The 27,708-nt window shown below is 33.8% G+C and overlaps 1 protein-coding gene across 1 annotated transcript in view; it reads left to right on the top strand.

Annotated features, from left to right (window-relative positions):
* Window positions 1–27,708, top strand: part of Sntg1 (syntrophin gamma 1) — an 863,431-nt gene that overhangs the window by 263,077 nt on the left and 572,646 nt on the right. Inside the window, 1 exon segment of the mRNA XM_047561867.1 lies at window positions 11,091–11,164. The gene's annotated coding sequence lies outside the window, so the exon portion shown is untranslated.

The following is a 27,708-nucleotide window of genomic DNA, read 5'->3' as shown; positions in this document are numbered from 1 at the left end:
AACATTCATGCACAAGTTTCTGACTGAAAATAAGTTTTCCTTTCTGTGGGATGAATGCCCAGGAGTGCAACTGCTAGGTCATATTGAAAGATTATTTTTAGTTTTAAAAGAAACTGCCAGACCATTTTTCAGAGTGGTTGTATCAATTTTGCATGTCAGCAATATGAGTATCCAGTTTATCTAAATCCTCACCGGCATTTATTTTACTTTTTTCCCTGGCCGTTCTAACAGGTGTGCAGTAGCATCACGCTGAGATTATAAGTAACAGTACTGTAATAGCTAACAATTTTGAAAATATTTCCATATGTTTATTTACCATTTGTATATTCTCTTCAGTGAAATATCTGTGTATTTGAGTCATTTTCTAATTTTATTATTAGGTTTTTTTTTTCATAATGTTGAGTCTTGAGAATTCTTTATGTATTATAGATACAAGTAAATTTTAGGATATGTGATTTGCAAATATTTTCTCAAAATATGTAATTTGTTTTGTCATTCTTTTAATAGAGCTTTTGACAGAGGAAAAGTCCTTTATTTTGATTAGATCTAGTTCATTAGGTTTTTTACCTTGTGGATCATGCTTTTAGAGTTAAGTCTAATCATTGTTTTCCTAGATGTAGGATTATGGATGTCCAATGAATAGAACATTTGTTGAAAAAGCTATTCTTTCCTCCTGAATGACTTTAGATTTTTTACCCAAGAATTGACTGTATTTGTACAGTTTTCTTTCTGGGTTCTTCAATCTGTATTCATTTCTCTGTCAGTACTACACTGTCTTGATTACTAGAGCTATGTAGTATACCATCAACTAAAGGAGAATTTCTTTACTTCCTAATCTTGCCAGTATAGGGCAACCATTTTCCAAATAAATTTTTAACAAACTTAGTTATGTCTGCAAAATAGCTTGCTAAGATTTTGACTGGCATTTCATTATACCTATAGATTAATTTGGAGAGAGTTGACATGTTTACTATCATGAATCTATCAACCTATGACCTCCACTTATTTAGGACCTCTTTAAATTATTTCATTAGCATTTTATAATTCTCATTATGCAGGTCCTGCTTGTGTTTGTTCTGTTCCTATTCAAACATTTCTTTTTCTTTGGGTTATATTAAATAATACTACATCATTATTTTGGTTTCTGTTTGTTTGATGTTATTATATATGAATGTGATTTATTTTTGTATGTTTAGCCTGTGTCCTGTGAGTTTACTACATGTAGTTTTTTGTTATAGGAGAGTTTTTGTTAAATTTGAGATTTCCTATGTAGAAAATTATGTGACATGAACAACTAGTTTTTTTTTCTTCCTTTCCAATCCTTACATGTCTTTTTCCTTCTCTTTCCCTTATTGCACTGGCTAGAATTTAAAACTACTGTGTCAAATTAGGGCACTGAGAGTAGAGTTTATTGCCTTCTTGATATTGCAGGGAAAGTATTCTTGTTCAATATTGTGTGAGGTAAGCTATATATATGTATTTTTAATTTATTTCAGATTTGGAATTTTTTTCTAAGTTCCTCTCTATTCCTAGTTGTTAAGTGATTTTATCTTGAATAAGTATTAAATTTTGTCAAATAATTTTCTGTATCTATTGATATGATCATGTGATTTTTCTTCTTTAGCTTGTTAATATGCAGAAAATGTAGAATTTTTTCTTTTTTAATTTAGTTTTCTTTATATTGTTGTTTATTTTGTTTACTTTGCTTTACTTTTATTGCTGCATCATAATTATACCTAATAGTGGGATTTGTTGTTACATATTTGTACATACACACAATAGAACAATATAATTTGGTTAATTTCACTTAATATTGATTTACTCTTGTATACCAGATTGGTCATGCTGGGACCAGTGACTCATGTAATTGTTTTTATAGATTATTAGACTTATTTACTTAATTTATTTTTGAGGGGTTTTATTCCCTTTAAATATATAAGAATGATTGTTTTTTAGTCTTTTCTGTGTTTTTATGTGTTGTTTTTGTCTGGTTTGGGCATTAAGGTAATAGCTTCATAAAATAAGTTTAAAAATGATTTATTGCAATTTCTTCAAGATGGTTATATAAAATTTATGGTAATTTAAAAAATATTTGGCAAGACTGAAGAAAAAAACATATAGGGCTAGAAATTAATTTTTAATTTTAAATTGCAAACAAAACATTTAATGGTTGCCAAACCAGTTGATTTATCTACTTAGCTAAATTTGGTGCCTTAAGGTTTTAAAAAGTTATTCCACTTTTTAAAATTTGTTAAATATATAAGTAGTTTTTCATAGTATTTTTATATGCCCCTTTAGTGACTGCAGGACCTGCCATGGTATTTTTTATTTTGTACTATACAATTTTGATGTGTGTACTCTTATTTTTGTATATTTGTTAGTCTTCCTAAATGTTTTTCAATTATTGAGTATTTTGTCATTGATTTTTCTCAATAGAGTTATGACTTTTCAGATTCATTGACATCTATATGTTCATATCTTTTGCTTACTTTTGCTTGCTCTAAATTTATGTTGATTTTTCCAGTTTCTTGAGGTGGGAACATAGGTTTTGATTTGAGATGTTTAATTTTTTTCTAACATAAGCATTTAGTGCTGAATTTTCTCTCTCAGGGCTATTTTGGATACATCAGTATATTTTGATTTGTGTTTTCCTTTTCATTCAGTTTTAAAGTTTTTCTAAAATTTCCCTTGACACTTCTTCTTGGCACCATGGCTTTTGTTTAATTTCTGTATTTTGAAGATTTCCCTCTTGTTTATTACGTGGAATTCTACTGTGGCTGGGAAACATCTCCTCTATCATTTCAGTTATTTTAAATTTGTTACTGTTTCTTTAATGATCCAAGATATGGGCTACCTTAGTACTTGTTCCATGGATATTTGCAATACATGTGTATTATTATGTACTCTGATTTTGATGATGTGTAATTGAAAGTCTACTAGATATTTTTGATTGATGGTGTTATTCAATTCTGTACCTTGCAAAATTTTATCTGACATTAATTGTTGAGAGTGAGGTGCTTACGTCCTGAACTAAAACTTTAGTTTATTTCTCCTATTAACTCTATTGGCATTTGCATTGTTGTTTGAAGCATAAACACTTTAGGATTGCTATATATTCTTCACCAATCAATCCACTTATTATTATATAAAGTTATATATACTATATATATTATATATATGGTTTATATATAGGATATATTTTTTGCTCTGAAGTCTACTTCATCTGATAATATAACTGCTCCTGTCCTTTAATTATTTACATTATATCTTTCTGTCAGCATTAATTTCAACCAGGCCAGGCTAGGTAATGCACACTTTGTAATCCCAGCATCTCAGGAGGCTGAGTCAAGAAGATTACAAGTTCAAAGCCAGTCAGCAACTTAGTGAGATCCTAAGAAACTCAGCAAGACCCTGTTTATATTTGAGGTGATTTTGGGTTGCATTTTAAGTCCATTCTGCTAACACCTGTCTCTGCATTGGCATTTTCTGATAATTTACATTGAAAGTGACTTTTGATAAGTTAGCCCTCAAGTCTGACATTTTTTGTTTTATTGTTTTCTTCCTATTTTCCACTTTTGTGTTTATTTTAGTCTTGCCTTCATTCTTAACTTTTAAGAATTCCATTTTATTTGTAATCTTTAAATATGTTGCTCTTTAGTGTTTGTTAGTGGTTATTCTAGTACTACAATGTTTATATTTATTTTAATATAACTACTGATATTATCACTTCTAGTAAAGTATTAAAATCCTATTGTCATTTACCTGTTTAAATTTAATTTATATTTCATTTACCTATTTAAATTTATATGTGTGTATATATGTGTATATATGTCTGTACATATATATATATATAAATTTAAGTTTATATATATACACATGCACACATACATGCATTTTTTTCTCTTTCTAGTTCCCTTCTGTTTGCAGAACCTGCTGTAGCCTTTCTTTAATAGTCATTCAACTATCAATAAATTATCCCAGTTTTCCTTGTATTTTTCTCATTTTTTTCCTTAGCTTTTCTTAACTTAAAATTGTTATTATTTCTCCTTCATCTCTGAAGGAGAACTTCTGCAGATATAGATTTGGCATGTGACTCCCTTTTTCTTTGTGTCATTTAAAATGTGTGCTTCTTGTCTGGCTTCCATGGTATCAGATGAGAAATCTCATGTTATTTGATTGTATGTTACTCTGGAGATAATGCTCCCTCTCTCATGCTCTTCTGAAATTTTTTTTGTCTTTTGTTTGAAAATTTTAATTTTAGTAAATTTTTATGTGGATTTCTTTTGACATCCTCTTTGGTTTGCTAAAACTTATTGAATTTGGTAAGCTAATGTCTTTTTCCAATTATAGGAAGTATTCAAACATTATTTCTTTAATTTCCTTTTCAGTTTCATACTCTTTCCTCCCCATATGGAACTTAAAATGATACCCAATTTAGTTCTTTTGTTTTTGTCCTGTAAGTCTGTGACTTGTTTTTTGTCAGTCTATTTTATTTATGTTGTTCAGATTAAGTTCTATTCCTCTGTCTTAAAGTTTACTCATTATATTCTCTTATTTCCTATCTAATATTAAGCTCATCTGCTTTTCATTTTTAGTTTTAGTTCTATTTTAAATTGCATAATTTCCAGTTAGTTCTATTTTATACCTTCTTTTTTTTTTTTTGCTAACATTTTCATTTGTAAATTGTTTTCAAGAGAATTTATAAATATTGAAACTTTTAAAATACATTTCATTATTTTACCATTTGATCAATCTGTGCAGTGTCAATTGCTTGTCTTTGCTAATTTGAATTCCATTTCATAAGGATTATTGTCATGATGAGTTATTTTAATTTATATGGTAAACATTTTATATATTATGTTAGGGGAGTGTTGATGCTGCTTATATCTTCCTTTTCATCATGTAATCCTCCTACTCAACTTTAGTATGTAATACCTGGTCCATATTTGTGAGTTGTGGAGTCAATGATAATTTCATTTCCAGGGCCCTGAAAACTTACGTTTTTTTGATTCTCCTTGCTCAATTGGACTCTCTTCAGAGCACTTAGAGCCCTGTGCATGCTGCCTGGGCTACTGGTAGCTTTTGGTTGAGAGTTTCAGGATAGGGTGATCATGATCACTAGCACTGTAGTGAATTGTGTCTGCCACTGCCTCAGTTGCCTGCATGGGGGTGCTTTAGCAGGTCAATTTGTCTCACCCACCCTGTCCTTGCAGCAGACTGGATCTGCTGCTGTCCTTATTTCTGAATAGATACCCTATTAAAGCTGCTAGAACAGCAGATTGTGTTACTGCTGCTCCATAGATTTGGCAGTGCATAGTATATTGGCTAGACCCTGGTGGTTCTAATACTGCAAACCAGAATACTACTGTTCCAAGTGCCAGGCGGGGACACCTCTGATTATAGTGGTAGATCAGACCACTGCAGTTTCAGGTGTGCAATAGGAAATGGATCATTTGTCAGGCCTCACTGATTCTATGGCTTTTATGAATGTAGCTATTGCTTGGCAGGGACTGGTTCAGGATCACATTGATGTCATTGCCAGAGACCAGGTCATTACTGATTTGTATGAAGAGCAGGAAACCATGGTGCTTCCACACATATAGAATGGGGTGTATCTGTCTGTGAGATCTTTGCTGCACCAACCCTTTTTTGGTCCCCAAGGCAATAACAGTTTTTAGTGTGATCCATTTGTAAATTTGCTATTATTGTTTTATCTTTCACTTGTTGGCAGTCATGTGTTACAGGGCTGTTTAGGACTCAGTTGGGATATGTTGGAAGGAAAAAAAAAATTTCAGGTGACTCACTGTAACGTTATTCCTAAAATCTTAGATTCCTAAGAATTTAACAATGTATTTTTTATCTTCTAGGATCATGTTATGATTATTTTTTGAGTTATTTAATTTTATGTAAAGAGAAGAATCAAGGAAAAGTCTACCCTATGTAGCTTAAAATTATCAACCCCTTCTTTTGATTTTTGAAAATGATTAATGTCTTAATAAAATGATACTCATCATATCCATATTGTTCTTACACTTGCACTTTAACCTTATAAAAATGGTATTACAAAATACAGCATTTTTAGGGAATCAATCTCTATTTAATATTTTATTTTGAAGACTGAAACAAGCTCCTTTTGTGCAGCATTGTTCTCAGGTGAAAACCTTTATGCCTCTTAAACCCTCATTTCACATTTTGATGAACTACCAAACTCTTTTCCAAATTGCTGCATTAAATTCAGCGAATAGGAAATGAATTAATATGGCTGTACTGAAGGACATCAACTGTGGCTTTTGGTTTTTGTACTAACTGTGTTCGAGTATATTTTGTCATGACACTGATAGACGCACAAGGCAGAAGGATATCCAAACCTTCATAGACTGATTCTCTGTAGAAGTCTGCAAATGATGTTCTCTGAACATAATAAGGGGATGTATAAATACATAATCATTGCTTAAGGATTTTAATATAAGTGACTTAGATAAGTATGAGATTCACGAACTTGTCTTTTAATTATATAATTGCATACATAATTATTTTAGTTCTATGTCTGCATCATTTAATGTTCACTGCATGACAAGGTCCCCCAAGTTTCAGTCACTTATTATTGCTCATGCCTGTGGGTCAGTGAGAAATTCTTGTCTTTACTCTGGCTTACCTCAGTGGTTGGCTGTGAGTCAGGTAAGCATCTTTGGTGGCCTTAACTGGGGACTCAAATGCCCATGGGTCAACTGGTGGTCTTTTGTCAGAGTAACTTACTACAGGGTTCTTAAATGACCCCTGGAAAGGCTCAAAGAGGTCTTGGATATTTGCAAAGCTTCTTGAGTCCCAATTGCAATATTGTCATACCTTCACTGCTGCTACGCTGACCAAGCCCAGCACTGACGTAAGTGATGTGCAGCTGGACCATATTTGTAAGAGATAACATTACAACGGGATCTGGATGAAGTGAAGGCATGTGTTTATGACTGCTCTTATAATCTCTTCAGTGGTTTTGAAATATGTGATTTCTCCCTATCTAAATGTCATTCTAAGTTGATTCTGACAAGTCAGTTCATTGCCATGACAAAATAATCTTACAAAATACATAAAAGAAAGTCAATAAAATATCACTGAACAGCTCATTACTATTTTATGAATAATATAAAATCATTGTTATACTTTTTAAGAAAATGTCTTAAAAAAACATGAATAATATTTATAAATCATCCTTAGTAAGAAATGTTTTTTTAGTATACAACCCCCCCTTCTCACAAATCCTGACTCATGTGTGTACATCACACTCTGCTATACATGTTTATAGTCATTAATGAGAAATTTAATTTGAGGTTGTCACCAGTTACAAGACATTTCATCTTGTAACAAAAAGACTGATAATCGTAGGATATAAAAATATATACAAGTATATATGTGTGTGTGAGTGTGTGTGTGTATGTATACACTTTTTTTTTTTTTTTTTTTACTACACCAGAGTGCTGAAGTGAGTTTAGGGAAGAAAGCATTGTAGTTCTTGTGATTGTATCTTGTTGTTTTTGTAATGTTGAAACTAATGATGGTTTTTCAAAGAGTGACATTCTATTTAAAAAGAGTCCAAATTTGTGAAATTCTTATTGTTCATAACATAGAAAAAATTAGCTTTGAAAATATATCAAAATTCCCTCTGTAGTTGAAGAGTGGTGATTTTGTTTTATAAAGTCTATGATGAAACACTATTTTAAATCACAAGTAGTATTTTGATAAAGGCTAACCTCATTAAATAATACACCAACAAAGTGACTCTTAAATTTTCATGCACATAATAAGCATTCCAAAATACTCTAAATATCATTGATTTTATTTTCTCTTAACTTTTGTGTTTGTCACTTATGGCTGAATTTGGTTTTTTTTTTTTTTTTTTTTAGTGATATTTATATTTTAAGTTTTCAGTGATTAAAATAACAAAAGTTTATATTCTAAAAAAATTATAGGGTACACAGATAGTATGGATGTACTGAATGTATGCTGTATTGACATCACACCTTGAATAACTGAAATTAGCAATGTATTTTAAAAATCACATATATGCTCTTAAATTGTACATTTACTTTTTCTAGTTAAGTATTTAGATCACATATGGAAACCAACTTTTGGTGCTGAGCAAACTGTAGTAGAAATCATTCTACCTCCTTCTCCTACTTATGTACAACTTAAAATTCTGGATAGCATATACAGAAAAACATATAAATACCTGGACAGGCAGTCTTAGCAATTTAGCAAGATCCTGTCTTATATTTCAAAATAACAAGGACAGGGTGCAGTGGGATATACCTATAACCCAGTAACTCAGGAAACTGAGGCAAGAGGATCACAAGTTCCAAGTCAACCTCGGCAACTTAGTGAGGCCTGAAGCAACTTAGTGAGACCCTGTCTCAAAAAAAAAAAAAAAAAAAAGGCTGGGGATGTGGCTCAGTGGCTTAACTTCCCTGAATTCAATCCCTGGTACCAAAGAAAAATGAAATAAAATAATAAGGGCTGGTAATGTAGCTTAGTGGTGGAGCACCCAGTTGTTCAATCTCCAGTATAAAATATAGTAAAATAATAAATAAAGTAATAATAATAATAAGAGGCCCAGAAAAGCATAGATAAAGACAGCTGAACCTCGGGGAACTCAGACATGAGGAAGGACATGGTGGTGAGCTCTGGGATTTCTTTTTGGCTTCATGTATTCTGATTAGATAGAAACTTTGAATTTGTCCTTTCTTCTATTTTCTATAAATCAATAAATCTGCTTTCTTAGGTTTTTTTAAAAAAATATTTCTTTAGCTAAAATGAACATTTCTTTATACTATCTGTGACTTTGGTTTGTAGTTATATTGGGTTTCCTCATTTTATTCAGAGTTAAATTCAAGCCTTTGCAGAGCTCCCATTACTTGCTTAAATGAAAATAAGTGGATAATTATGGAATTGAGGCAGGGAAATATGTGAACAGAAGACATAAGCTGAGACATCCAGGCACTGAGATTTCCTCCGTGTTGGTCTTTTCACACTTGGTAGTCTTTCTATCTGGATATGTGAGAATGCTCACTTTGGCCATCTTATAACCAGTTTTGATATCTATATTCCTGTGTACCCATAGAAACCACATGTGAACATGCCTTAGAGTAACATGCTATTTTTTAGGGAACAACATTTACATTTCAACCTTGGTCTGAGATGCAGGGACACAGTTTGTTTTTATTTATTTTTTTATCAAAGAAGTTTGGTGTATGTTTACTATTTCAGAAATAAAACCCATAATCATATAGAAAATATAAATGAAGAAAAAGGGATGCAATTAAAGATATTAGTTCATGTAAAAATAAGTATGGAAAAGGACAAAAAACTTATATTAGAAGTTATGATAATGATAACTGTAGTGTAATTTATATTTTCACATATTATATAATTCTGAATTCCTCAACTTGTAAATTAAAAAAAATACTGAATCACACTCATGGTGCATGCCTTCATATATGGATGTGCTAAGAGATAGGGACACATGAATAAGAGAGTGAGGCCTAAAACTTGTACATTGATTATCTACTTCCACATAAGAAGCTGCAACCTTAGTAGTTAAAACAGCACTCATTTGTTATCTCACAGTCTCCATGGATCAGAAGAGCAAACACAACTGGATTCCTTGCTCAGGATCTCACAAGACTGCAAAGTAGGTTTTTGTTCTTATCTGGATCCCAAGGTCTTTTCCTGAACTTGTTTTTCAACAGAATCTAGTTCTCTGTATTTGAAGGACTGAAGTCTCTCCTTTCTTGTGATGTGCCAGTCCAGGGTTGCTCTGAGATCCTAGCAGCCACCTTGTAGAAAACATAAGCATGTAGCCTTGTCCCAGCACTTGCTGCTTACTTCTTCCAAGCCAGCAGGAGAATCTGTCCCAATCTGATTCTCTTACCCAATGTAAGAATTCCCATTTGATCAAGTGAGTTCACCCAGGATAATCTTCTTTCAAATTGGTTAAATGAAAATTCGTATTTTGGAATATTACAGTTGCAAAATCCCCTCACCTTTGCCATCTAATGGAACCTCATCACAGAAGGGAAGTTCATCATTGTCACAAACGTAGTCCAGAATCAAGGACTATACCAGGGTATAGGATCCTCAGCAGTTATCCCAGAATCATTTCTACCACACCTTAGAATATGCTGTTCCTCCTAATTTAGGGTTCTCAACTGGGCTATGCTTCAGATTTTTCTGGGGATCTTTTAAAAAATGTATTTGCATAGGAATCTGTGAATCTGAATCAGATTTAAACTCAGAATCATCTCCCCAACCTTTTGTATAGTTTTCAAGTAAGTTGCAAAAGTGACTTCTGTGCATCCAACCCCACAGCACTGGAATTTCTGCTAACCATTGTTCTATTAAAGACAGATATGTCATCTAGCTAACATTTTATGAAAGTATTAGAGTTTTTTCAACACTAAAATTAAGTCCATGAAAAGACATGTAACATAAATGGGATCATTAAAAATTAAGTGACAAAGTCAGAAACATCATCCTAGCCCCTAGAATGAGCAATCTGCTGCTCAGGCCTTGAACTTCATTACCTCTGAAAGGGTCAACTCTCTCTCCCAACATAGAACTGAGTTAATAGCTAAGTCTCATAAAAAAGTCATCACAACTTGGCCTCGAATCAGTAGACTATTCTGCACATTAAAAGCTTTTAAATATTATTGCTAATTTAAACTTGGAGTCTCATTCTAAAGACCTCAGTATTGGCAGTTTAGATCCAAGTGCCAACTATTGGCAAATGAAATTTTGGGCAAATTACCAAATATTCTCTTGTATTTCCCTGAAAGCCAATTTCCTACAGTGTGTTCAAAAGAAATTAATCCATGACATTAGCTATTTGGAAAATATTATCTTATTTCTGATCTTGATGATTCATAGGGATTTAAGCTATTCCTAGAAATTGACAAGGAGATGTGGGAAAATTCAGCATGATCCTAGTAAGTGTAAATGTAATGCATGTCTGCCTCATGGGTGAAGTGAATAAATTTCATTTCTTCTATTTGGAATGCTCATAGGATTTTCTCTTTTTCTTTTATTATTTCTGCCTCTAGACTGTTCTCCAGAATGTTGAGATTGCCAAAGAAGTGACCACAACAAAGGAAAATATTGATCTCCATAAATTCAGGTAAGACCATTACTTACTTTACAATAAAGTATATTGGGTGAATTATTGATAAATTAACAGTTTTTCTATATTTCTATAAAATAATTCTTTTCTTTGGTATTAAGCATTTTGAAGCCTCAATTTCTCTTTTGGAAAAATAGCAATTTTCTCTTTCAATATTCCAGTATGAAAAGGATAGCAACACAGAACATAACCTGACCTTTATTCATGCTAAGACTCTATGTGAATGAATTTTTCACAATGTGCATTTTAAGAACTGATTTGAATGCATACTGTTCCTTTAAGAAGCATCATTCAAAGGAATGAGAAATATCAATTACTTTCTTAAAAGCCTACTTTTTTAGGGACAGGGTCAGAGACTCCACATTAAGTTGGAAGCTGGAGTAAGATGCTGCAGTGAGCTGTGGCATCCTGGAGAAAGGGAGATACATGACAGTTCAAGGGAGGGCTTGGCAGAGGTGTTTCCTAAAACGCTTCACAGCACCAGAGACCAGGGAACTGTCACATTCTCTTTTGTTTGTTAAGAACAATGGGTGAATAAGTTTGATATTAGAAAAGTGAACCAAATATATCTTCCGAAAGGGCATATGAGTCAGCACAGTTGAAGCAGGTGGAAGATCAGTGTAATCCCTGACATTGTGCCAAGGACAAGTGTCACTTTGGGGAGGAATCACATGATATTTGTTAAAGAGACAGAATGTGACTTCCAAAGCTGGAATATTTTGTTAATACATTGTCACGGTGTTTTTGAGTTCTTATATCCTGGCAGCATAATGACTTACAGTGGTGCTTTGGTGAGAATCAGAAAACTCATTCTGTTATATTTCAAGGAAAATTAATACTGAAAGCTGTATTATTTACATATACATTGATGTAGCCAATGACATTTCGATGTAATATAAAAATACCAAGAATCCTTAAGTAGATGTCTCTGTGTTATTGAAAAAACATAGAGTTTACTACTGGTTGCATCCTGACAAAATTCTCTTCAAAGGAGCCCTCAGAGTGGGTTCCCAAGAACCATGGCAAAGTTTAGAGGCACTTGGAGTTATACACTCAATCAGGCCTCAGGGTTATTCTGCCAACTGAGTATTCTGTTAGACATGGAAGCTCTACTATGCTGTACTTCTCATAGTAAAATCCAGACTGAGATGGGAAGCTAATAGATTGATTCTTCTTTTTTTCCATTCATATGTGATCCCTAATTAACTGAATCTCAGATATACTTTTCTTCATTCTTAAACATTATGTTTTCATCAAGTTAATTCAATAATTTCTGAGAGAGTTTCCTAGGAAACAGAAAGAATCATTTCTAGTGTACGTAAATGTTAGATTATATCCAAAGTTTCCAAATGATTTTTCATACCTAGACCTTTTTCTATATTTAGATATTTTCTTTGAATGAAATTTCATAGAGATCCCAATAGATAAAAGAGGACAAACAAAACAAAACATTTTCGTTGAAATAGGAGTGAGTGATCTAGAACTTGGCCTCCTTGCCAAATTCCATTCCTTAATCTTCCAAAGCAACCAGGCTAAATGCACAGTATTATTTCTTTGATCCCTGTTTTTTACTTGGTTTCTCAGGCCATATGGGGACCCATGTAGAAAAATTAACTGAAGAATATGGAGAGCAAATGATAGAAGTGGGACTTCCAAAATTATGTTGTGCTAGACATTAGTAGCAAAGTTATTGCTCTGTAATCACTGAGGAATTTCCCAGCATCAGATATTGCTCTATTTGCTTGCACCTTATTCCCAGGCAAATCCTACTCTACCTAGACTCAAAGCCTCATACATTTTAAATTCCAAATGAATCCCAATAAAGTAGAGTAGCTGTCCCTTATCTGTATTTTCATGTTTCATATTTTACTTTCCATAGTTTTAGGTGCCTGTAATCAACTGTGGTTCAAAAATATTAAATAGAAATTTCCAGAAATTAACAATGCTTACGTTATAAATTGCATGCTGTTCTGAATAGCATGGTGAAATTTTGAACCATCCCTCATGGTCCCACCTGGGGCATTAATCATCCTTTGTCCAGAATACCACTTTGTAAACATTACAGCCCTTTAGCAACTTAGCCGTCTTGATTATCAGGCTGACTGTTGCAATATCACAGTGCTTGTGTTTAACCCTATTTCATTTACTAATGTCCACAAAGCATAAGAGTAGTGATACTGCTGTTAAATTTGTTACAGAGCATTGTTATAATTTTTCTATCATTAGTTATTGTTAATCTCTTACTATAGCTAATTCATAAATTCAACTTTACCATAGGTATGTATGTGTAAGAAAAATAGTATTTATAGGATTTCATACTAGCCATAGTTTTAGGAATCCACTAAGTGTCTTACAACATATTCCCCAAGGATAAGAGAGGACAACTGAACATGTTATACATGAAGCAAAGGATAAGGTCAGTTATAAGGGCAGTAAGGAACAGTCACTTGAAAGTGACTTTTACCATCCAAAAATACCTTCTTGTGACAATCACAAAAATTAGTTATTTTATTATTTTATTAATAGCTCCAAGTGCATTTAACCATCTTTCTCTTGAAAACATATCTTTGCCTCCCCATGTTGTATTCCTGTTCATATTTGCTCACATTAAAATCTAGATTTTTTTTATCCTTACCAAGAAAGTAGTCCTTATGAATATAAGCAGCCTGTGTGACCAGGGTGTCAGCAGCCATCTCAGCTGGACTGCCTGCCCTTGCTGTGCACTTTCTGCCTTCTCTGCTTTGCTAGAGGAGATCTCAGACTTCTTGAGCATTTTCTTATGACTAAAGCAAGATTAGTGTCATTTAAATACTTAATATTTTAGTGGGTAGATATTTATGCTCTTGCTAATTTTGTGTGTGCTTCAGGGACCTTTGAGGCATCTCTGTTGTACTTTAATGGGCCTTTCTCTGGTCTGTCTCCTTTTGTGTGCGTGACTATAATTATTCATAGGGTACAGTTTCTATTGGCCCACTTATCATCAGAATTGTTGTTCAAATTCCCAGTCATATCAGGCATGTTTGTGATTTTATAGAATCATTGACTTCCCTGGTAAAACATTTCCTTTCCTAGTTTTGCTGATGGTGTTGTTCACCATGAATAAAATAAAGCAATGATTAAATGTGACCAAGCTCAGCCTTGAGCCCTGCACTGACTTCATATTCTAGACACCTGTCATAATCTGTTTGACTGAACTACTGCCCATCTTCCTTGATTACCGGTTGAGACCAAATCAGCTTTCTATAGGGAAAGCAGGTGCAGCTCCTGGTCAGGGTGCCAATAGTGATGTATTCCCTGGGACTAAAATCAAAGTTGCTGACTTGTGTTTGGGTTCTTTATTTTCCATTTCTATGCAAGTTTGAGAAAGTAAACTATAGTTTCTCATTTTGACCCCAGGATTTACTATTATGAAAAAATATATAGGGTCCCTCATAAACATTTCAAATAAATTGATCAACTGATGAGAACATTTCTGTAGTTGCATTCTGTGTCTTTCATAGACTTTCTTCCACAGTTGAGCAAAGAGTGGCTTTACTTAAAAGAAAAATCCCTCTGATAGTTCTCCTTTCTATCTCCTCATTAGCAGAAGTGGACTTTCTGGAAGCTTTTGCTATTGCTTTTCTTTTAGAGCAGATTGACTTAGGCTTGTGCTTGTTATTTCAGTCAAGAGAAAGTTGAATAATTTGCCCAAGTAAAGACCATTGGAAACCTCTTAGGACTAAAAATTCAACCCTGAATTTGTGTCTAACCGTGAAGAAGATTCACAAGAAAATATATAGGTCACCATCTTTGGCTATAGAAGAAAACAACAACAAGTTCTTGAAAAGTATTTTTATAAATATCTTCATGTTGAATGGTGATTACTATAACAAACCTGTAGAACAGAGTTAGAGGAATCCTGAAGTATAGCATCCAAACTGATAGAAGAATACAGTCCTTCCCTGAGAGTGTGGACTGAGATCATATGACTTTTCTCAACCACTTTTCCCTAGATGCTTCCCTAGCATTCAGTTGGAATATTCCTGCTGATGGTGCAAACTAACCTCGTGATTATAAAGCTTCAGCTGCAGCCAGGGTCCCATTTCCAAATATCCCTTACTGCCCCTCACTGGATACAGATGCCATTCTTCAGCACAGCCTCAGGCATTCCCACTGAGGAGGAATCAGAGCCCCTAGAGCACTGGGTCCACCCAGTCATACACAGAGGCCCCTGTTTGCTGAGAGAGGTTAGTAGGGACTGATGACTTCATTATCATCTTCCCTTTTTATGTAAAATGCAATCTCATGGATGACCAGTCCTTTCTTCTTGAAACTTTAATTGTCCTTAAACTCTGCAAGTATCTACTCTTTCAGCATTCCCATCCAATTTCAGATCATTATTCTTGTTTTCATCACATCTAGCTGTATCTTCGTTTCATCCTTAAATATCATTTTTCCTCCATACTGTTGTCATTCTGTGACAATCTTTCAAAGTGTCTCTTTCCCTCATTAAAAGACTTCTTATATTTATGTTTTTCCACTTATCTATTTTTGCTTTTGTTCCATGAGCTTCTGGCATGACATCCAAAAAATCATTGTTAAAACTAATGTCGATGAGCTTCCTCCTAGAATTTCTTCTAGAAATTATATTGTTTTAAGTCTCACATTAGGTTTATAATTCATGTGGAACAGATTTCTGCATGTGGTAAAAGATAAGAGTTCAGTTTTTTTTTTTTTTATTTTCATTCAGTTTTCCCAATACCATTTATTGAAGAAACTATCCCTCCCTCATTATGACTTAGTTTCCTTGTCATAAATTATTTGACCATACATGCTTGGGTTTATGTCTTGATCTATATGTCTATTTTCATGCCAGTTCCATATTGTTTTTAATCTTATAACTTGGTAATATTATTCGTATTCAGGAAATGTGATGCCTTCACCCTTTTCTTCTTGAGATTACTTTGGCTCATCAGGTCTTTTGTGATTTCATATGAAATTGAGAATTTCTATTTCTACTTCTGTGAAAAAATGCCATGGTGGGGCTGCAAATTAGTGCAGCCACTCTGGAAAGCAGTGTGGAGACTCCTTAGAAAACTTGGAATGGAACCAGCATTTGACCCAGCTATCCCACTCCTTGGCCTATACCCAAAGGACTTAAAATCAGCATATTACAGAGATACAGTCACAGCAATGTTCATAGCTGCTCAATTCACAATAACCAGATTGTGGAACCAACCTAGATGTCCTTCAACTGATGAATGGATAAAGAAACTGTGGTATGTATATATATATATATATATATATATATATATATATACACAATGGAATATTACTCAGCCATAAAGAATGATAAAATTATGGCATTTGCAGGCAAATGGATGAAATTGGAGACTATCATGCTAAGTGAGATAAGCCAATCTCAAAAAACCAAAGGACGAATGATATCGCTAATAAGTGGATGATGACACATAATGGGGGGAGGGAGGGGTTAGTGTTAGGGTTAGAGTTAGGGTGAGGGAGGGGGGCAAGAATGGAGGAAGGAAGGAAAAGAGGGAAAAGAGGGGTGGGAGGGGTGGGGGGGAAGGGAAAAAATAACAGATAACAGAATGAATCAAACAACATTACCCTATGTAAATTTATGATTACACAAATGGTATGCCTTTATGCCATGTACAGACAGAGAAACAACATGTATCCCATTTGTTTACAATAAAAAAAAAAAACTGCTGATTTTATGCTGAAAAAAAAAAAAAAAGAAAGGAACAGAGGTCAACCTGAAGACAACCCACACTCTGGAGTTATCAGATACCGACTCTAACACCTTGTATAATAACACTCCATGTCAGAAAGAAAAACATTTAAGAAATTATTGCAAAGTTGGAGAAACCCTCCGAAGTCTGTCTTTGTGAAGACCATTCAGGAACGTGAAAACAAAGACATTCTCAAGAGAAAAAAGAGGAGAGTTTTCAGGATATATTCCTTGAAGGCATGACCAGGGCATTCTTCAGGCAGAAGTAAGGAACCAGAAGGAAAAGTGAACCCCAGAAGTGTGTATGTCACTAGAGTGAGAGCACACCTGGCTCCCCCAGATCATGCAACCTATGTGACCCTTTGTTCTGCATATAGGTCCCCTGTAAAAATGAGCAACATACACAATGAAATATCACCTTACAATTGTTAGAATGGATATTTTCTCAAAGACAAGAGATAACAAATGTCAACAAGGGTATAGAGACAAAAACCCTTGTGTAATGCTATTGGGAATGGAAATTGCTACTGATAAAAGAGTATGAGGCATCTCCAAAATTTAAGAATAGCACTACCACATAATTGAAAAGTCCTCTGGTACATACATATCCAAAGGAAATAAAATCAGTAACATGTAGAGATATCACTGCTTCCACATTCATTGCAGTATTATTTACAATAGCCAAGATAGGGAAAGTATCCTTTGATGGATGAATGGATAAAAAATGTACTATGTATAGACAATGGAATATTATTTAGCATTAAAAAATAAGGATATTTTGATATTTGCAACAGTTGTAACAAACCTGGTGGACATTATATTAAATGAAATAGACACAAAGACAAATATTGTCTGATCTAATTTATATGCAGGGTATTAAAAAGTCAAATATATAGAAATAGAGAAATGACTGTCAGGTGTGAGGAAAGGGAGGTAATGGAAAGATGGTATAAGCTTGCAGTTATGTAAGATTACTTTAGTGACTGAAACTTTGCTGATAGATTTTATCTGCTCTTATCACACAAAAATGTAAGAAGATAACTTGCAACTAACTGAGGTGGTATTTAGAATAATATGAATTTACTAAGTACCATTAAATTATATCCTTTAAAGATGGCCATGTGAATTTTACCCCATTAAATAATATATAATTATATATGAAAAGGCAGGAGCAGACTACCTACTGTACAACACTCAAACATAAATTCTATCACCTTTGTCAAATTTTTTGAGAGTCTCAATTCTATACTCTTACATGATAGCATTTTAAATTATTTTGTTTGTTTGCTGTATTCATCAACTTTTAGTTACTATAACAAACTACCTGATATAATTAACTTATAAAGATAAAAATATTGTTTTGGCTCAGAGTTTGGGAGGTTTCAGCCCATGATTGATTGACCTGTTGCTTTGGGCCTGTGGTGAAACAGTCGATCATGGCAGGAGTACTCACCTCATGGCAAGGAAGCAAAAGGAGAAAAGCATCTTCCAAGACTGCCATCTTGGAGACAAAGCCGCCTTTAACACATGGAACTTTAGAGGAGAGTGAAGATTCAAACCATAAACTTTTCCCTACAGATGGTGAACTCTGGAAGAAAAGGGCTTGAATTTACTGTTAATTCTGTAACTATTCACACTTGTGTAAACTTATCATTAATCCAGCCTGTCAGAACTGTGTTCTTCAGGCTAATGCCATTATTGTTGATTATACTGCTCATCGTTTTTAAATAATTCATCCTGGTTCAGATTCTTGTCCTTACATATCCCCCATTTTCAAACTTATGTCTCTGTACCTTGTTTTCAGATACCGCATCTGGTTTTTTGGACTTGATGTTGTGTTTGACTTTTCCTGAAGGACTTTTACATAAACTTGATCTTGAACTCACTTAATATTATTGATCTCATTCAACCTCCTTCCTTTGCATAAATTAAATTCCCTGGAAAAAGTTTTGGCTGGTATTTTCATTGTTCCTACCTCCACAGATAGGTGGAAAAGGGGATCAGCAGATTTTGTGAAATGCCATCTGAATGCTGTATATCCTTATTATTTTTAAAACTTAATTGTATTAAAATGGTATGTAGAATATCCATTGTTTCAACAAGTTATCATTTGGAATTTTTGAGGAAGAAAATAACTCTAATACAATGAATAGTAACTAACGGATATTCATTTTGATTTTTAACTATTGATGGTTGTGTTTATATAAAATGATTGAATATGAGAAAATGATACAAAATGTCATCCATTAGATTACTCAGTGGTAGTAACATATAAAAGTAATATACTTTTAAAATGTAATTTTATCTTTTAGATATTAAAATGTTCTACATATCTTTCCTACATATTTCTTTCACTGGAGGAAAATCAATAATTTTGAAAAGAAGCCAGTTTGATCAAATGGACATTGTTCCCTTGAAATGAATGTGATAACACAATGTAAGAATTGTTATACTATTACAAAGTCAACCCAGAATTTCAAAATTATTCTACATACTTGTGTATTTCAGTATATAATGTCAGAATTCAATGGAGCAAGTGGTGGTATCTGAATGATAATATGGAACTATTTATTAAAATGAAATCAAAAAGAAGAAACTTGTGTTTTAGAGGTGTCATTTACAAAGTGAGAATCCCAGACTAAATTCTTATGTGCTGAAGACACAGAGGATTGCAAATACTAGTTTATGTTTTCTCCTCCTCCTATTGCTCTTCCTCCTTCTCTTCATCTTAGTGAACATTCAGTAATGATAAATATATGGCTGTTTCTATAATTGCCAATTTCATTTTCCAAGGTTATATGCTGAGATGCTGGCAGATCTGTCTCCTTGGATCTTGGTCAACTAATCCCAAACATTTTCATTGCATGATACTAAACAATTTTAATATTGTAGACTTAGAAGACTACAAAAAATGAATCTTTCATTATTAATGAATGAGAAGAGAGAAATATATAAAACATGTGTTGATATCATTAAATCAAATTCATTTTATTTTTGTATGGGAATAGCCCAACATTTTAATAATAAAAGTTGTTCTAACATTAGCAAGGAGTATTTTCAAGAAAAAGGAAAAACTTTGTTATGTGTGTGGTCATGTATGTGTACATACATGCATATTTGAATACTAAACACTTCTTTAAAAGTGCTCTGATTTTCTTGGTTTCTCCCATTTCTCCCATTTCTTCCAGTTTCAGTTACTTCTGCATTGTCAAATCCACCTAGACTTCAAAATAATGCATGTTGCACAAACCACTTCTCCCTCAGTGTATACCTGCATCCCATATCGGTCATCATTTTTCTCCTCCCTGGAAATTTTCAATTGAAGTGACAAAGGAAACCAGAAACTCTATGAAATTAATGTTCTCTAGGGTAAATGTCTGTCAACTGGGAAACTAGAGCAAATAGATGAATTCTTCTGTTTCCTCAGAAGAATGTTCCTGAATGTTCCTGAAACTGAACTATCACGGTGCTTAATACTAAATGTGACCAGTTACAACTTTGCATTGGTTACCCCAGATGACTATAACCCCAATCTGACTCATCCTCCAACCATTTCCTAATCTTCTAACCCCTCAAACTATTCTGACTTATATTTTGACATCAATCAAAATCATCTCCGTTCCCTAAAGTTCCTTTACTGTCTCACCCTAATTCACCCCCAGACATCCATTAGAAACAATGTTTCATCTTGAGTCTTCTCAAATGATGATTGTCTCTTTTGTAGATCAGGAACCTCTAGACCTGAGGGTCAACATGTATTTACCTTGCTTTTCTGTGTGAAGTCTAATCTTTTTCTTTCCTCATAAACTACTCCTCCTTTGCTTTGCATTTCTTCAGATTTATTTTTGTTCATTGACATATTTGACATCATCTGCTGAACATCTGTTCATTCTTGCTCCTTGACTAAAGAATTTAGCACGTAACTAACCATGTGTCCCTACACTGGTTGGTAGTTCCTATGCTTCAGTAGTTTCACATGGCGATTTCCAGTTCTTCACTACTTTCCTTTTAGCTCTTTCTCCATTTGTTCCCAGGCTCTCATTCCCACAGTCATTCCTAAGTTCTATTATTGTCTATAACTATCACTTCCAGAATCTCAGTTTTGTAACTCTGTGTCTTTATAATTCATTTACTTTAATTGTTACTCCAGAGTTTGTTAAGGATTTATAAACCATCAATCCTTCATACTATCCTTTTCTAACTTAGATTTCATCATACATCAACATAATGACTAGTTTATACACATTTTCAATGTTTGTGACTTTATCTCCTTGCCACTTACCTAGAATAAACTTAACAAGGTTAAGTCATATTTATATCAGTTTACCCCCATGGCAGAATTTGTCTACAGGAAAGCAACAAATTGATGACAGCACCTCTAATTTATGGCTCCAAAGCAGTCCTAACTTACTTGTCAGTAATTATATTTGCCCGATTTGACTATTTCTATCTGCATTGTCCCCAAACTTTCACTAAATCTCCTCCCTTATTGTCACATCTGGTTATCCTGTTTTACTTTACTTAAACAATTGAAACAATAAAAAGAATATTCCTTATCTATTAATCAAAAAATCTGCCCAACTACTTGCATGTATACTGTTTTCCTTCAGGTGCTGTGAATGAAATGTGTATGCTCCCATCTTAATCAAATATTCTTCACTTGTGAACTTGATTCCATGTTCCTTCAGTAACCTGAGCACCTTGCTCCTGAAATTATATCTTAGTTTTCCTATCATTACTAATTTGTCTTGTTCTACTTTAGTTCTATCACAACACATAGTTATGTCTTAAAATTAAAATAAAATATATTACTTACTCATCTCACTAGCTTCAACCTGAATTTTCAGTTTTCTGCAACATCAAGTTCTTCAGTGTGCTTGTAAATACTCCACATTTCCAGATCTTCACCTTTCATTTCTTCTCAAAATTGTTACAAATGTATTTTCACCTACCACTCTTCAGTAATCATTATTACTAAGGTAATCAGTGGAAATCTAATGTCTCAAACACTTTACTCCTAAATTACAGTACCTTCTGTTTTGTGCTCCTTTCATTTGATATCATTCATATTGTTGTTTTAGCACTATACATTGGAGCTCCAAATGTTAAAATGTAATGATGTATCTTTTCAGCATAAAATGTATATAATTGTCTTCAGTTCAGATTTTAATATTCTTTTTGTAAAATTTAGGTATGAGTGACTTTTCAAATTACAATTACTGATTTCCATAAAATTTCTGTTTTGTGACATTTTGAAATCATACATGTTCATCTTTAGCAAAATAAAGAATGGGGTGACACTTTGTGACGCTGATCTCTTTAAGAATGAGAAGTGCTTCATAAGGTGATGAAATTCTATAGTATGTTCAGAAAATATATGTAGGTTACAAGCTATGACTTTAACAATACACTGTTGAGGCAAAAACCTCATGCTACTGTTCACTACTTGTGACTTTTTTACTTTTTTTTTTTTTTTTACTTTTGGCAATGCTGGGATCAAATCCAGGGCTTTGTGCTTGCTAGGCAAGTAAACTACCAAAGAGCTATATCCCCAGTCCATTTGACAGTTTCTTAAACTCTCTGAGTCTTAAGTTCTACATAAATCATAATGCAATGGAAAGAATAAATGGACTGTACAAAGTGCTTTAATGTAATGATTATCAAATAATAAGTAAATAATATTTGTGAATGGATTTACAAAAACTGTCAATTTTTACATTGAAGTTCATAAAGATTTTTGAAAAACATACGTAAAGTGTTTTTCAATTTTTGAGTAGTTTTGTTAAGTAGATGACATTCTTAGACTCATTTTGTAGCTGATATAATTTTAAAAATAAGTTATATCAGATTGTAAAAAGGTCTATAAAATCAGTATATGATTATTTCAGAGAATTCATGAGCATGGACTGATGGTTACACTTGTTTTACTAAGAAATGAGCTCAGTGTTTGGATGCAATCCTTTATATAATGCCATCATGTTTGACAGGACATTTTAGAAACATATGGATGACCATTTTGACAGAAACACTGTAATCAGGGAAGGCAGATCAGTATCTATATGTGTTATAGTATCTCATTCCACTAAAAACATAGTGCTGCCCCTTTCATCATGGAAGTGGTTCAATGTAATTAACCAGGCAAATCCACCCAGGAAATGCTATCATGTTAGCAGTGCCTACATCCAGATAAGCCTGAGTGAGTGGAAGTCTATATTGCTCCGACTATAGATAGCCTTCTTTTCTGCTGCCATCTGGTTTGCTACATTGGACCAGGCCATGGAATGTGATACTAGTGGGTGGGGAAGAGAATGGCTGATATTAACAGAATAAGCTGTCCAATGCTCATTATAAGCATATTTCTATGCTGACATTGGCACTTGTTGGCAATTCTTCACATAGGACACAAATATCCTTATGTTCTATGCTCATTCAGAGAGGTCCATCCATGTATCTTTCTCTTAGACCTCCTTGATACCAGGTATGTTCCTTCAGATTCTTAACCATAAAGCCAAATCGTCAGCCTCAACTTGAGAATTATACAGTCTTCCACTTTCGGTCATCTGTCCTTCTTGGAAAAAATGCACATGGAGTTCTGTCCACTAGGAGACTTTTTCTTCATAATTATATTCAGGACTATCTGGGTCTGGCATTACAGCATTGCAGCTGTTCTCTCTTTGATGTTACTTATATGTCATGCAGTTCCACCAACAAAATAAGAATGAGTTTTTATCCTCACTTGGTTATAAAGAAATATTCATAAGACTAAAAGAACCGACTGGGAGGGAGAAGGCAGTGAAGCAGCACTGGTGATCTTGGGCATTTGAATTACTTCTTCATGTAACTTAGTTTGTGTTTTCAAGGTCTGCTTGAGTTCAACTGATATACACTGCTCCCATTTGACAAGGGAATGCTGTTGTGCTGGCCCAACTTTACGGCTTTGGAATGCAGAATTCATAATGGGTACTCAAGTTACAGAGCAACTAGGTGGCCTGGGTCAAATATTTCATCTCTACTGTGCCTCTACAGCAGGCCAAAATATGTTTCTCAAAAAGAGAGTGAATATTCATTGACGCCTTTTCTATGACTTACATTTAGGGGGCTTTCAGAGCTCCAAAGAGCATCCTTATTTGCCACTGACACTTTAAGCACCCTTAGATCTGTTGGGGCCTGTAACCCAAGAAGCAGAGAAGCCTACACAGAAGCCTGGACCTGGTGCAGTGTCTTCGTACATTCTAGGCCTCAGCTGAGATTCATAAATTTTTGGAAAATGTATCACTTGGAAAATGAGCTCAAGTAGCACACCCCAATGAGGTATATGCTTCTTCCAAAATCAAAGAGACCCAATAGGAGCAGGACGAATATCCAGAAGCAGCTATGTTTTACCTTAGAAGGATATTTTCACAATCTCTAGACCACTACTCAGAGAAAATTTAGGAGAAACAAGTAAGTCAACAGAGATAGTATGACTTTGTGGATGAAATTAACAAAATGGAAATACCCATGTACTAATTTTTTTTTTTTTTTTTTTTTTTTTTTTTTTGTACTAGGGATTGAACCCAGGGACACTTAATCACTGGCCTACATCTTCAGCCCTTTTTTTTTTTTTCTTTTTTTCTTTTTTTGTATTTTACTTAAAGACGGGGTCTCCCTTGGTTTTTTTCCAGACCTCACTATTTGATGAGGATGCCTTTGAACTTGTGATCCTCTCACCTCAGCCTCCCAAGTCACTAGAACCATGCACTCCTATCCTCATATCTTTATTATGCTGTTTGAGTATTCTTAGATATCATAGACCAGTAGTTCTCAAAATTGAGCACACAACTGAATTACCTAGAGATCTTGTTGAAACCCAGATTTCAGGGCCTTAAGTCCAGAGTGTCTGATTCAGTAGGTGTGAAATGGAGCTCAAGACATTGCAATTCTAGTAAACTCCTTTGTGCTGCTGAACCTGGGGACACACTGTGAGAACACATTAGGTAGGGACTGAAATGAATGGTTTATATCAGAAAGCAAGTGATATGTGGACTACAGTGTGGTTGATCACTTCTGTTTTGTTTCTGAATTTGTTTTGTGGTTAAGGGATTGCCACCTGAGCCAAAGGAAGTCAACAATATTCAAACTCCAGGGACCCAGGAATATAGTAGGACCACACCAGAACTTCTGTCAATTCTTCCTTGCATTTAAGACTGTGTGGCATTTACACAGCAGAGCAGAACATTTATTGTATTGGAGAAGAGGTGAAAATTTTATTAAAACATGAATACTGAATATTTTAAACACCAAAATAGTACCTTTCCAAAAAAAAGCATGAATTAAAAGATTGCTTTCAGTAGCAGATTTAAAAATTAAATTTCTTCGAAACTTTGTGCTAAATAAGTTAGATTCTGTTTTCCTAAGTTAAATCCACTCCAAAGCATGTTTCAGTGAAGGTTATTTTGTGAACAAGGAGAAGGTATTTATGTTGTAGATAATTCTTATTTTTCCATTGAAAATTAAATTACCATTAACAGTTACTTGGCATTTATTCATTAATTTATTCAACAATTATTGCTAAATATCTACTGCATATCTACTCTATTAGCCGCTGGGTTCAAAAAATGAATACTTAATAATTGAATGTCTTTAAGAAGCTCACATGTTTAGAATTGTCTTCAGAGAAGAAGGTCAGTTCTCTGATTTTCATTCTTCCTAGAATAATTCTATATTTATTTTAATAAAATGTTATATCTAGTACAAAAATCATCCATTAACCCAACCTTATAATCATTAGCAACCTTGATCAAGGGGGTTAGTTAAAATAAAATGTAGTAAAATATAAATTCCCTCTTTCCTTCTCTCACAATTACATTTTAGATTTATGCTTTTTCTCTGTGTGTGTGTTTAAGTCTGCTCTTGATATTGATAACATCAGTAACATCAGTAATTGTATGACTCTACAATCAATTATTTTTTGTAGGTCTACCACAAAGCTACATTTTTAATTTTATTTTGAGGCAGAATGTCATTAAATTGCTCAAACTAGTCTAGAACTTGCTATCTCCCTTCCTCCAGAGTCACTGAGATTATAGGCAAGTGCCACTGCACCTGGATGCAATCAATTAGAAATTCATAGCTCCACTTTATTCAAATTGTTTCTCTTTGGAAGAGAGGGGGCGGGGAAAGAAGAAGAGGAAGAAATGAATTAGCAACAACTAATTAGCATGTTATAATCACTCTAGTGTTATTTTTCGCTCTAAAACCTAAGAACAGAATAGTAGCAGAAAGTGCTCTTTATTTTTTTTCCTTAAAACATTAGCTGGTGAGTTCCAGAAGTAAATTCTTTCAATAAAGCTTCTGACACACTTCTGCAGAGGGTCTGTGAGCCATTTTACCACTTCCTGTTGACAAACACAGCATGATCCTATACACATCACAAAAGTAGCCTGCTTAGTCATTTGGAGCAAGTAGTACAACTGGCTTCCAGAGAAGAAGCAACCACCTGTTCACTCTTTGGACATGAAGCAAAGTGTCTAGAGAACAGGAAGGAAAGAGTGGAAATGACAAGATAATAAGAGCAAATTGGGCTTAGATGCAATGGTGCAATTACACTACCAACAGCTTGCCTTTCATTGCCAATAAGCAATGCTGGGTTAGAGTATTTTCTGGATGAGCACTTAGTTATTTTTTTCTTTTGCTGCTCTTCTCTTTACATTTTACTATTTCAGTATTTTTCTGTTTTCATCTGTCTTGCCATATATCATAAACATTCATTTCTTTAAAGTTCATAGGTGTATTGGCTGAGCTTTTTCCAGGGACAAAAATCTCCCTGACCTCAAACTCTATGCACTATATGCATTCATTTAGAAATGGCGAGGGAACTCAGATTTTATTTAAAAGGTAATCTGTATTCTCATTTTGGTTCATCAGAAGCAACATTGTAGGACAAAAGAGAACAATGCTTGGCAAATGAATACTAATTTTAAAACACTGGGTTATTTGCATAGGTCATACCAATATGCCAGGTGAATGACTATTATCTCACTCATTCACAAGAGCACAATTTGAAGTAGTTAGGCAAATCATCTACCCTGCTGTCTTTGGTTAATCAACTGTAAATTATGTTAGAAGCACATACTTTGATACAGAATTATAAAGGGAAACTAACTCTTGGTTTGATATGAGACCAATGAAACTGATTGTCATTCAATGTTTGTCCTCTCAGCACATCAGTATATTGCAATGGGAACATGAATAAACTAAAAAGAATACAAATGAAACACAAAGAAAGGGATAAAAACTTTTGGAATTTGAGAATTTTTTTAACTTGGTCTGTGAGTCACATTACAGGTTCTATGCATATGTATTATTGAACAAACATCTACACTTTTCTAAATGATGGAAACCCTCTGAATCTCAATTTGAAATACATTGAATGATAGTATCTACCAGCCACATTTTTCTCATGATATTTTAAGAGACAGAAAAGTAATTTAGTAAAGCGATTTGCATTTCTCAAAAGAAAAAAAAATGTATGATGTCAAACTGGTGCTTGGACAAAAAAAAAAATACCTCTTATAGCTCCCATTTGCCTCTCATGGTTCCACTGAATAAAGAGCTGTTATCTACAACCTTCCTGAAGATTTTAAATTAGTCCCTTATTAAATTTTAGGACCTCATAATAGTGAAGGTGTAATGAAAAGATGTAAATCAGAAAATAAACATAAGTTTAGCCAAAAGCATATGTAGAGGAAATGTGAGTAGATTTTTCATGAATACTCAGGATTCACCAACAAAAATACTTATTAAAACATTAATTTTAATGGAAAAATTA

The sequence above is a fragment of the Sciurus carolinensis genome, chromosome 1 (assembly GCF_902686445.1).
Source record: "Sciurus carolinensis chromosome 1, mSciCar1.2, whole genome shotgun sequence".
Lineage (NCBI taxonomy): Eukaryota > Metazoa > Chordata > Mammalia > Rodentia > Sciuridae > Sciurus > Sciurus carolinensis.
The sequence above is the reverse complement of the archived record's forward strand: the minus strand, read 5'-3'. Positions and strand labels throughout refer to the sequence as shown.